The sequence below is a fragment of the Triticum aestivum genome, chromosome 5D (genome assembly GCF_018294505.1).
Source record: "Triticum aestivum cultivar Chinese Spring chromosome 5D, IWGSC CS RefSeq v2.1, whole genome shotgun sequence".
NCBI classification, from domain to species: Eukaryota; Viridiplantae; Streptophyta; class Magnoliopsida; order Poales; family Poaceae; genus Triticum; species Triticum aestivum.
In genome coordinates, this window is record NC_057808.1 from 317,673,399 (window position 1) to 317,683,771 (window position 10,373).

A 10,373-nucleotide genomic window follows, 5' to 3' on the forward strand; every position below is an offset into this window, starting at 1 on the left:
CTATTGCCCTTGCCAAGGAGCCCAGGTTTCACAAGAAGACCAGGCACATCAAGCGTCGCTTCAACTCCTTTCGTGAAAATGTTCAAAATGGAGACATAGATATTTGTAAAGTGCATACGGATTTGAATGTCGCAGATCCGTTGACTAAACCTCTTCCACGAGCAAAACATGATCAACACTAGAACTCTATGGGTGTACGATTCATCACAATGTAACTAGATTATTGACTCTAGTGCAAGTGGGAGACTGTTGGAAATATGCCCTAGAGGCAATAATAAAATGGTTATTATTATATTTCCTTGTTCATGATAATTGTCTATTGTTCATGCTATAATTGTGTTATCCGGAAATCGTAATACATGTGTGAATACATAGACCATAACATGTCCCTAGTGAGCCTCTAATTGACTAGCTCGTTGATCAATAAATGGTTACGGTTTCCTGACCATGGACATTGGATGTCATTGATAATGGGATCACATCATTAGGAGAATGATGTGACGGACAAGACCCAATCCTAAGCATAGCACTAGATCGTGTAGTTCGTTTGCTAAAGCTTTTCTAATGTCAAGTATCATTTCCTTAGACCATGAGATCGTGCAACTCCCGGATACCGTAGGAATGCTTTGGGTGTACCAAACGTCACAACGTAACTGGGTGGCTATAAAGGTGCACTACAGGTATCTCCGAAAGTGTCTGTTGGGTTGGCTCGGATCGAGACTGGGATTTGTCACTCCGTATGACGGAGAGGTATCTCTAGGCCCACTCGGTATTGCATCATCATAATGAGCTCAATGTGACTAAGTAGTTAGTCACGGGATCATGCATTACGGAATGAGTAAAGTGACTTGCCGGTAATGAGATTGAACGAGGTATTGGTATACCGACGATCGAATCTCAGGCAAGTAAAGTACCGATTGACAAAGGGAATTGTATACGGGATTGCTTGAATCCTCGACATCGTGGTTCATCCGATGAGATCATCGTGGAACATGTGGGAGCCAACATGGGTATCCAGATCCCGCTGTTGGTTATTGGGTAGAGAGGTGTCTCGGTCATGTGTGCATGATTCCCGAACCCGTAGGGTCTACACACTTAAGGTTCGATGACACTAGGGTTATAAGGAAGGTTTGTATGTGATTCCCGAATATTGTTCGGAGTCCCGGATGAGATCCCGGATGTCGCGAGGAGTTCCGGAATGGTCCGGAGGTAAAGATTTTTATATGTGAAGTCACCATACGGTCACCGGAAATATTCGGGGGTATACCGGTATTGTACCGGGACCACCGGAGGGGTTCCGGGGGTCCACCGGGAGGGTTCACCTGCCCCGGAGGGCCTTATGGGCTGTAGGTGGAAGGGAACCAGCCCTTAGTGGGCTGGGCGCCAAACCCCCTAGGGCCCATGCGCCTAGGGTTTGGGGGGAACCCTAAAGGGGGGGCGCCCCCCTTGCTTGGGGGGCAAGCTCCCTCCCCCCTTGGCCGCCGCCCCCCTCTAGATCTCATCTAGAGGGGCCGGCCCCCTTCCCTCTTCTCCCTATAAATGGAGGGGTGAGGGGAGGGCTGCAGCACCACATCCAAGGCGCAGCCCCTCCCCTCCCCAACACCTCTCCTCCTCCGCGTGTGCTTGGCGAAGCCCTGCCGGAGAACTGTCACTCCACCACCATCACGCCGTCGTGCTGCTGTTGGAGCCTTCTTCCTCAACCTCTCCCTCCTCCTTGCTGGATCAAGGCGTGGGAGACGTCACCGCTCCGTACGTGTGTTGAACGCGGGGGTGCCGTCCGTTCGGCGCTTGGATCATCGGTGATTTGGATCACGACGAGTACAACTCCATCAACCTTGTTCTCTTGAACGCTTCCGCTCGTGATCTACAAGGGTATGTAGATGCACTCCTCCCCTCTCGTTGCTAGTAAATTCCATAGATTGATCTTGGTGATGCGTAGAAAATTTTAATCTTGCCCACTGATTCAGTCCAATAATAAAATTATATCCTACTTGTGGTGCATTATTCGGTGTTAATTATGCTTAATGCTTGCTTATGAGATTATTCGTTTCTTGGTTATTCGCTTCTCAATCTTTTGCTAGCCTTCATTTTGCACTAAGTATCACTGGTGCGCGTTGGTCCTAAACAAACTATTTTTAACCCCTTTCCGCGACGGCATTTGGAACCGTCACCAAGTGAGTGTGGGCGATAGGGGGGTCCTTCCCACACGACACAGAAACCATCGGGGATAGGGAGCCTTGATGCATAAAGTTGTCCCTATATAACTGTTTCCGATATCTCGAATATCCCAAACGCTGCATCCTTGCTACTCGTTTGTGCTCGCATTGCCATCGCAGTCGGAGTTTTGTGGCTCTACCTAAAACCACGCAGATTCCAGGCACGTGAGTTTTCCAGGCAGATTCTAGGCACGGGAGTTTTACGATGCCTGGCACATCACAAACAGTTCATGATTATAAACCGTGTACGATAGGTAGACAATCACACACATTTTGTTTTCCTGCACCGTATGTGATAGTGTCTGAAATCACACACGCTTTGCAAACGGCAACTGTGTGCATGCTTGCACACGTTTCCGCTCTGTCAACCGTCTCGGATTATGGTTTATATCGCAAATGTTTGTGTTTTACCAACCATGTGTGCCGTAATGACCTGCACAATGTAATTTCGCCCTAATTTAATTGCTGCTATTTAAAATTGTACCTAATTTAAACTTGAAAGTAGGCTATAGCTTTATTCATATCCATCAGGTTCAAACAACCAATGCATTATTCGATTCACAGGTACATATGTTTAAGAGTCACATAAGCACCAAATAAAGAATGATGTACCAGTGTTCTATACTTGTAATATTACATATGGTAAAGAAAGAGGCGACAGACATTCCAGTTGCTGAACAAGGTGAAGCGGAATGGCCCTATTGTGCTCTCTTGGATGCAGAAGGCATGCAGGACTCTAGTCCAATCCCTTGTGATGGCCGACTGGCAATCATGTAGTTTGAGAGGTAATCTTGAGTAAACTGCTTCAGGATCCACTGCAAAAGAAAAAAGATTCAGATATTGTCATCTAACACAACTCATTACGGGCAGTAAAAAGAAGGCTACAGGGTTCTTACTTACCATCCTGCAGTTCACTGTTGCCTTGCATAAAGTGTAAACAAATATTTCAATTGACATCTTTTGACCCATTTTAATAACAATCTTTATCAGTTTCCTCACTTGATGCTGGTTCATGAATATCCCATTGCCCCATATGCAGAAAGGGTCGAAGTGTGGATCTTTGGCAATGATATATGTACCTAAAAGCACCAAGTTAATATTAGAAGCTAAATAACAATTGAAAAATGATGTAGTACAACACTCCATCCATCCCATTATATAAGATTTTATTACATGTATATCTAGACATCATGAGAACATTAAGGTAACACTCTTCCTTGTTGCTATGTAGCCTGGGATTGCATATTTAGTCATTCAGTACAATACATGTTGCTAAACATCAATTGAAAAACGAAAAGGCATGTTAACTGCAATATCCTTAAGAGCAACCAAATGTCGCAATTCATAGTGGTATTGTTGAAACTGTTATTGATGAAATTGAACTACACGGAAAATAGTTGCACATATAGAGCATCACATTGTGAAGAACTGAAATAAACAAGTCATAAGGACATCTCTAGGCGATCCTTAAAAAGTAAAAGGACTAAAACCCTTAGTGGATATATATATACTCCAGCAATTTTTTGCCTTTTCTAGTTGATCCCCTAAACTTAAGGTTGTAAACTTCAATTTGATCAAGTTCAAAGTAGGTTCAACCGAAAGTAGCATCCATTCAAACATAAACATAGATAGTTTTGCATAACCGAACATAAAACATAAATTTAAACTAAGCTAAACTACTTTCGGTCGAAGTAGAGGTCGAGCCAATCCTTCCTTGTCATGTACGGTGTGCCGCGAGCCGGGTCCGGGCCAGTACCGTGATACGTCTCCAACGTATCTATAATTTTTTATTGTTCCATGCTATATTATATTCTGTTTTGGATGTTTAATGGGCTTTATTATACACTTTTATATCATTTTGGGACTAACCAATTAACTGGAGGCCCAACCCAGAATTGCTGTTTTTTGCCTATTTCAGAGTTTCGCAGAAAAAGAATATCAAACGGAGTCCAAACGGAATGAAACCTTCGGGAACGTGATTTTCGGAACGAACGTGATCTAGAGGACTTGGACCCTACGTCAAGACATCAACTAAGAAGGCACGAGGTAGGGGGCGCGCCTACCCCCCTCCCCTAGGCGCGCCCTCCACCCTCGTGGGGCCCACGTTGCTCCACCGACTTACTTCTTCCTCCTATATATACCTACGTACCCCCAAACTACCAGATACGGAGCCAAAAATTCCACCACCGCAACCTTTTGTACTCGTGAGATCCCATCTTGGGGCCTTTTTCGGAGCTCCGCCGGAGGGGGCATTGATCACGGAGGGCTTCTACATCAACACCATAGCCTCTCCGATGATGTGTGAGTAGTTTACCTCAGACCTTCGGGTCCATAGTTATTAGCTAGATGGCTTCTTCTCTCTCTTTGGATCTCAATACAAAGTTCTCCACGATCTTCGTGCAGATCTATTTGATGTAATCTTCTTTTGCGGTGTGTTTGTTGAGACCGATGAATTGTGGGTTTATGATCAAGTTTATCTATGAACAATATTTGAATCTTCTCTGAATTCTTTTATGTATGATTGGTTATCTTTGCAAGTCTCTTCGAATTATCAGTTTGGTTTGGCCTACTAGATTGATCTTTCTTGCAATGGGAGAAGTGCTTAGCTTTGGGTTCAATCTTGCAGTGTCCTTTCCCAGTGACAGCAGGGGCAGCAAGGCACATATTGTATTGTTGCCATCGAGGATAACAAGATGGGGTTTATATCATATTGCACGAGTTTATCCCTTTACATCATGTCATCTTACTTAAAGTGTTACTCTATTGTTTTGAACTTAATACTCTAGATGCATGCTGGATAGCGGTCGATGTGTGGAGTAATAGTAGTAGATGCAGGCAGGAGTCGGTCTACTTGTCGCGGACGTGATGCCTATATACATGATCATACCTAGATATTCTCATAACTATGCTCAATTCTGTCAATTGCTCAATAGTAATTTGTTCACCCACCGTAATACTTATGCTCTCGAGAGAAGCCACTAGTGAAACCTATGGCCCCCGGGTCTATTTTCCATCATATTAAACTTCCAACACTTAGCTATTTTTATTGCCTTTTATTTTACTTTGCATCTTTATCATAAAAATACCAAAAATATTATCTTATCATATCTATCAGATCTCACTTTCGTAAGTGACCGTGAAGGGATTGACAACCCCTTTATTGCGTTGGTTGCGAGGATTTTATTTGTTTGTGTAGGTGCGAGGGACTCGTGCGTGGCCTCCTACTGGATCGATACCTTGGTTCTCAAAAACTGAGGGAAATACTTACGCTACTTTGTTGCATCACCCTTTCCTCTTCAAGGGAAAACCAACGCAGTGCTCAAGAGGTGGCAAGAAGGATTTCTGGCGCCGTTGCCGGGGAGTCTACGCAAAATTCAACATACCAAGTACCCATCACAAACCCTTATCTCCCGCATTACATTATTTGCCATTTGCCTCTTGTTTTCCTCTCCCCCACTTCACCCTTGCCGTTTTATTCGCCCTCTCTTTTCCGTTCGCCTCTTTTTCTTTGCTTGCTTCTTGTTTGCTCGTGTGTTGGATTGCTTTCTTGTCACGATGGCTCCAGATAATACTAAATTGTGTGACTTTACCAATACCAACAACAATGATTTTCTTAGCACTCCGATTGCTCCTCTTACCGATACTGAATCTTGTGATCAATATTGCTTTATTGAATCTTGTCATGAAAGACCAGTTCGCCAGCCTTCCTAGTGAAGATGCCGCTACCCATCTAAATAGCTTCGTTGATTTGTGTGATATGCAAAAGAAAAAAGATCTGGACAATGATATTGTTAAATTGGTGCTATTTCCTTTTTCACTTAGAGATCGTGCTAAAGCTTGGTTTTCGTCTCTGCCTAAAAATAGTATTGATTCTTGGAATAAGTGCAAAGATGCTTTTATCTCTAAGTATTTTCCTCCCGCTAAGATCATCTCTCTTACAAACGATATTATGAATTTTAAGCAACTTGATCATGAACATGTTGCACAAGCTTGGGAGAGGATGAAATTAATGATACATAATTGCCCTACACATGGTTTGAATTTGTGGATGATTATACAAAATTTTTATGACGGATTAAATTTTGCTTCTAGAAATCTCTTAGATTCGGCCGCGGGAGGTACTTTTATGGAAATCACTTTAGGAGAAGCTACTAAACTCCTAGATAATATTATGGTTAATTATTCTCAATGGCACACCGAAAGATCCACTAATAAAAAAGTGCATGCGATAGAAGAAATTAATGTTTTGAGTGGAAAGATGGATGAACTTATGAAATTATTTGCTACTAAGAGTGTTTCTTCTGATCCTAATGATATGCCTTTGTCTACTTTGATTGAGAATAATAATGAATCTATGGATGTGAATTTTGTTGGTAGGAATAATTTTGGTACCAACACGTATAGAGGAAATTTTAATCCTAGGCCGTATCCTAGTAGTTCCTCTAATAATTATGGCAATTCCTACAACAATTCTTATGGAAATTTTAATAATATGCCCTCTGAATTTGAGACTAGTGTTAAGGAGTTTATGAATTCACAAAAGAATTTCAATGCTTTGCTTGAAGAAAAATTGCTTAAAGTTGATGAATTGGCTAGGAACGTTGATAGAATTTCTCTTGATGTTGATTCCTTGAAACTTAGATCTATTCCACCTAAGCATGATATCAATGAGTCTCTCAAGGCCATGAGAATTTCCATTGATGAGTGCAAAGAAAGAACCGCTAGGATGTGTGCTAAGAAAGATTGTTTTGTGAAAGCGTGTTCTTCTAGTCTCTATGAAACTAAAGATGAAGATCTAAAAGTTATTGATGTGTCCCCTATTAAATCTTTGTTTTGCAATATGAATCTTGATAATGAGGGAACTGAATATGACCCACCTTTACCTAGAAGGCGTTCCAAAAATTCGGAGTTTTTAGATCTTGAGGCAAAAATTGGTAAAAGTGGAATTGAAGAGATTAAAACTCTAGATATTAATGAACCCACTATTTTGGATTTCAAGGAATTTAATTATGATAATTTATCTTTGATAGATTGTATTTCCTTGTTGCAATCCGTGCTAAATTCTCCACATGCTTATAGTCAAAATAAAGCCTTTACCAAACATATCATTGATACTTTGATGCAATCTTATGAAGAAAAACTTGAGTTGGAAGTTTCTATCACTAGAAAAATTTATGATGAGTGGGAACCTACTATTAAAATTAAAATTATAGATCATGAATGCTATGCTTTGTGTGATTTGGGTTCTAGTGTTTCCACGATTCCAAAGACTTTGTGTGATTTGCTAGGTTTCCGTGATTTTGATGATTGTTCTTTAAACTTGCACCTTGCGGATTCTACCATTAAGAAACCTATGGGAAGAATTAATGATGTTCTTATTGTTGCAAATAGGAATTATGTGCCCGTAGATTTTATTGTTCTTGATATAGATTGCAATCCTTCATGTCCTATTATTCTTGGTAGACCTTTCCTTAGAACGATTGGTGCAATTATTGATATGAAGGAGGGAAATATTAGATTCCAATTTCCGTTAAGGAAAGGCATGGAACACTTCCCTAGAAAGAAAATAAAATTACCTTATGAATCTATCATGAGAGCCACTTATGGATTGCCTACCAAAGATGGCAATACCTAGATCTATCCTTGCTATTATGCCTAGCTAGGGGCGTTAAACGATAGCGCTTGTTGGGAGGCAACCCAATTTTATTTTTAGTTTTTTGCTTTTTGCTTCTGTTTAGGAATAAATATTTGATCTAGCCTATGGTTAGATTGTTTTTATGTTTTAATTAGTGTTTGTGCCAAGTTTAACCTATAGGATCTTCTTGGATGATAGTTATTTGATCTTGCTGAAAATTCCAGAAACTTTCTGTTCACGAAAACAATTGTTAAAAATCACCAGAACGTGATAAAATATTGATTCCAATTTCAGAAGATTAATAAACAAATTGTATAGGTCGTCCTATTTTGTTAGATTTTTTGGAGTTCCAGAAGTTTGCGTTAGTTACATATTACTACAGACTGTTCTGTTTTTGACAGATTCTGTTTTTCGTGTGTTGTTTGCTTATTTTGATGAATCTATGGCTAGTAAAATAGTTTATAAACCATATAGAAGTTGGAATACATTAGGTTTAACATCAATATAAATAAATAATGAGTTCATTACATTACCTTGAAGTGGTGTTTTGTTTTCTTTCGCTAACGGAGCTCACGAGATTTTCTGCTGAGTTTTGTGTTGTGAAGTTTTCAAGTTTTGGGTGAAAGATTTGATGGATTATGGAACAAGGAGTGACAAGAGCCTAAGCTTGGGGATGCCCATGGCACCCCAAGATAATCTAAGGACACCAAAAAGCCAAAGCTTGGGGATGCCCCAGAAGGCATCCCCTCTTTCGTCTACTTCCATCGGTAACTTTACTTGGAGCTATATTTTTATTCACCACATGATATGTGTTTTGCTTGGAGCGTCTTGTATTATTTGAGTCTTTGTTTTTTTAGTTTACCACAATCATCCTTGCTGTACACACCTTTTGAGAGAGTCACATATAGATTGGAACTTATTAGAATACTCTATGTGCTTCACTTATATTTTTTGAGCTATATAGTTTTGCTCTAGTGCTTCACTTATATCTTGTAGAGCACGGCGGTGGATTTGTTTTATAGAAACTATTGATCTCTCATGCTTCACTTATATTATTTTGAGAGTCTTAAAACAGCATGGCAATTTGCTTTAATTATAATATCATGAGAAATTTGATGCTTGATAATTGTTTTCAGATATAAAGCTGGTAATATCATAGTTGTGCTAGTTGAGTAATTGTGGAATTGAAAAATACTTCTGTTGGAGTTTGTGATTCCCGTAGCATGCACGTATGGTGAACCGTTATGTAACGAAGTCAGAGCATGAGGTATTTATTGATTGTCATCCTTTGTGTGGCGGTCGGGATCGCGCGATGGTTAACTCCTACCAACCCTTCCCCTAGGAGCATGCGTAGTAGTACTTTGCTTTGAGGGCTAATAAATTTTTGCAATAAGTATATGAGTTCTTTATGACTAATTTGAGTCCATGGATTATACGCACACTTACCTTTCCACAATTTTCTAGCCTCTTCTGTACCGTGCATTGCCCTTTCTCACCTTGAGAGTTGGTGCAAATTTCGCCGGTGCATCCAAACCCCGTGATATGATACGCTCTATCACACATAAACCTCCTTATATCTTCCTCAAAACAGCTACCATACCTACCTATTATGGCATTTCCATAGCCATTCCGAGATATATTGCCATGCAACTTTCCTTCGTTTCGTTTATCATGACACGCTCCATCATTGTCATATTGCATTGCATGATCATGTAGTTGACATTGTATTTGTGGCAAAGCCACCATTCATAATTATTTCATACATGTTGCTCTTGATTCATTGCATATCCCGGTACACCGACGGAGGCATCCACATAGTCATATTTTGTTCTAAGTATTGAGTTGTAATTTATGAGTTGTAAGTAAATAAAAGTGTGATGATCATCATTATTAGAGCATTGTCCCAAGTGAGGAAAGGATGATGGAGACTATGATTCCCCCACAAGTCGGGATGAGACTCCGGACTAAAAAAATGAGGCCATAAAAAAGAGAGAAAAGGCCCAAATAAAAAAATGAGAGAAAAAGAGAGAAGGGACAATGTTACTATCCTTTTACCACACTTGTGCTTCAAAGTAGCACCGTGATCTTCATGATAGAGAGTCTCTCATTTTGTCACTTTCATATACTAGTGGAAATTTCATTATAGAACTTGGCTTGTATATTCCAATGATGGGCTTGCTCAAATGCCCGAGGTCTTCGTGAGCGAGCAAGTTGGATGCACACCCACTTAGTTCCTTTTGTTTGAGCTTTCACACACTTATAGCTCTAAGTGCATCCGTTGCATGGCAATCCCTACTCCTTGCATTGACATCAATTCATGGGAATCTCCATAGCCCGTTGATTAGCCTCGTTGATGTGAGACTTTCTCCTTTTTTGTCTTCCCACATAACCCCTATCATTATACCTTATTCCACCATAGTGCAATATCCATGGCTTGCGCTCATGTATTGCGTAAGAGTTGAAAAGGCTGAAGCGCGTTAAAAAGTATGAACCAATTGCCAGACTATATGATTTTGTAGGGA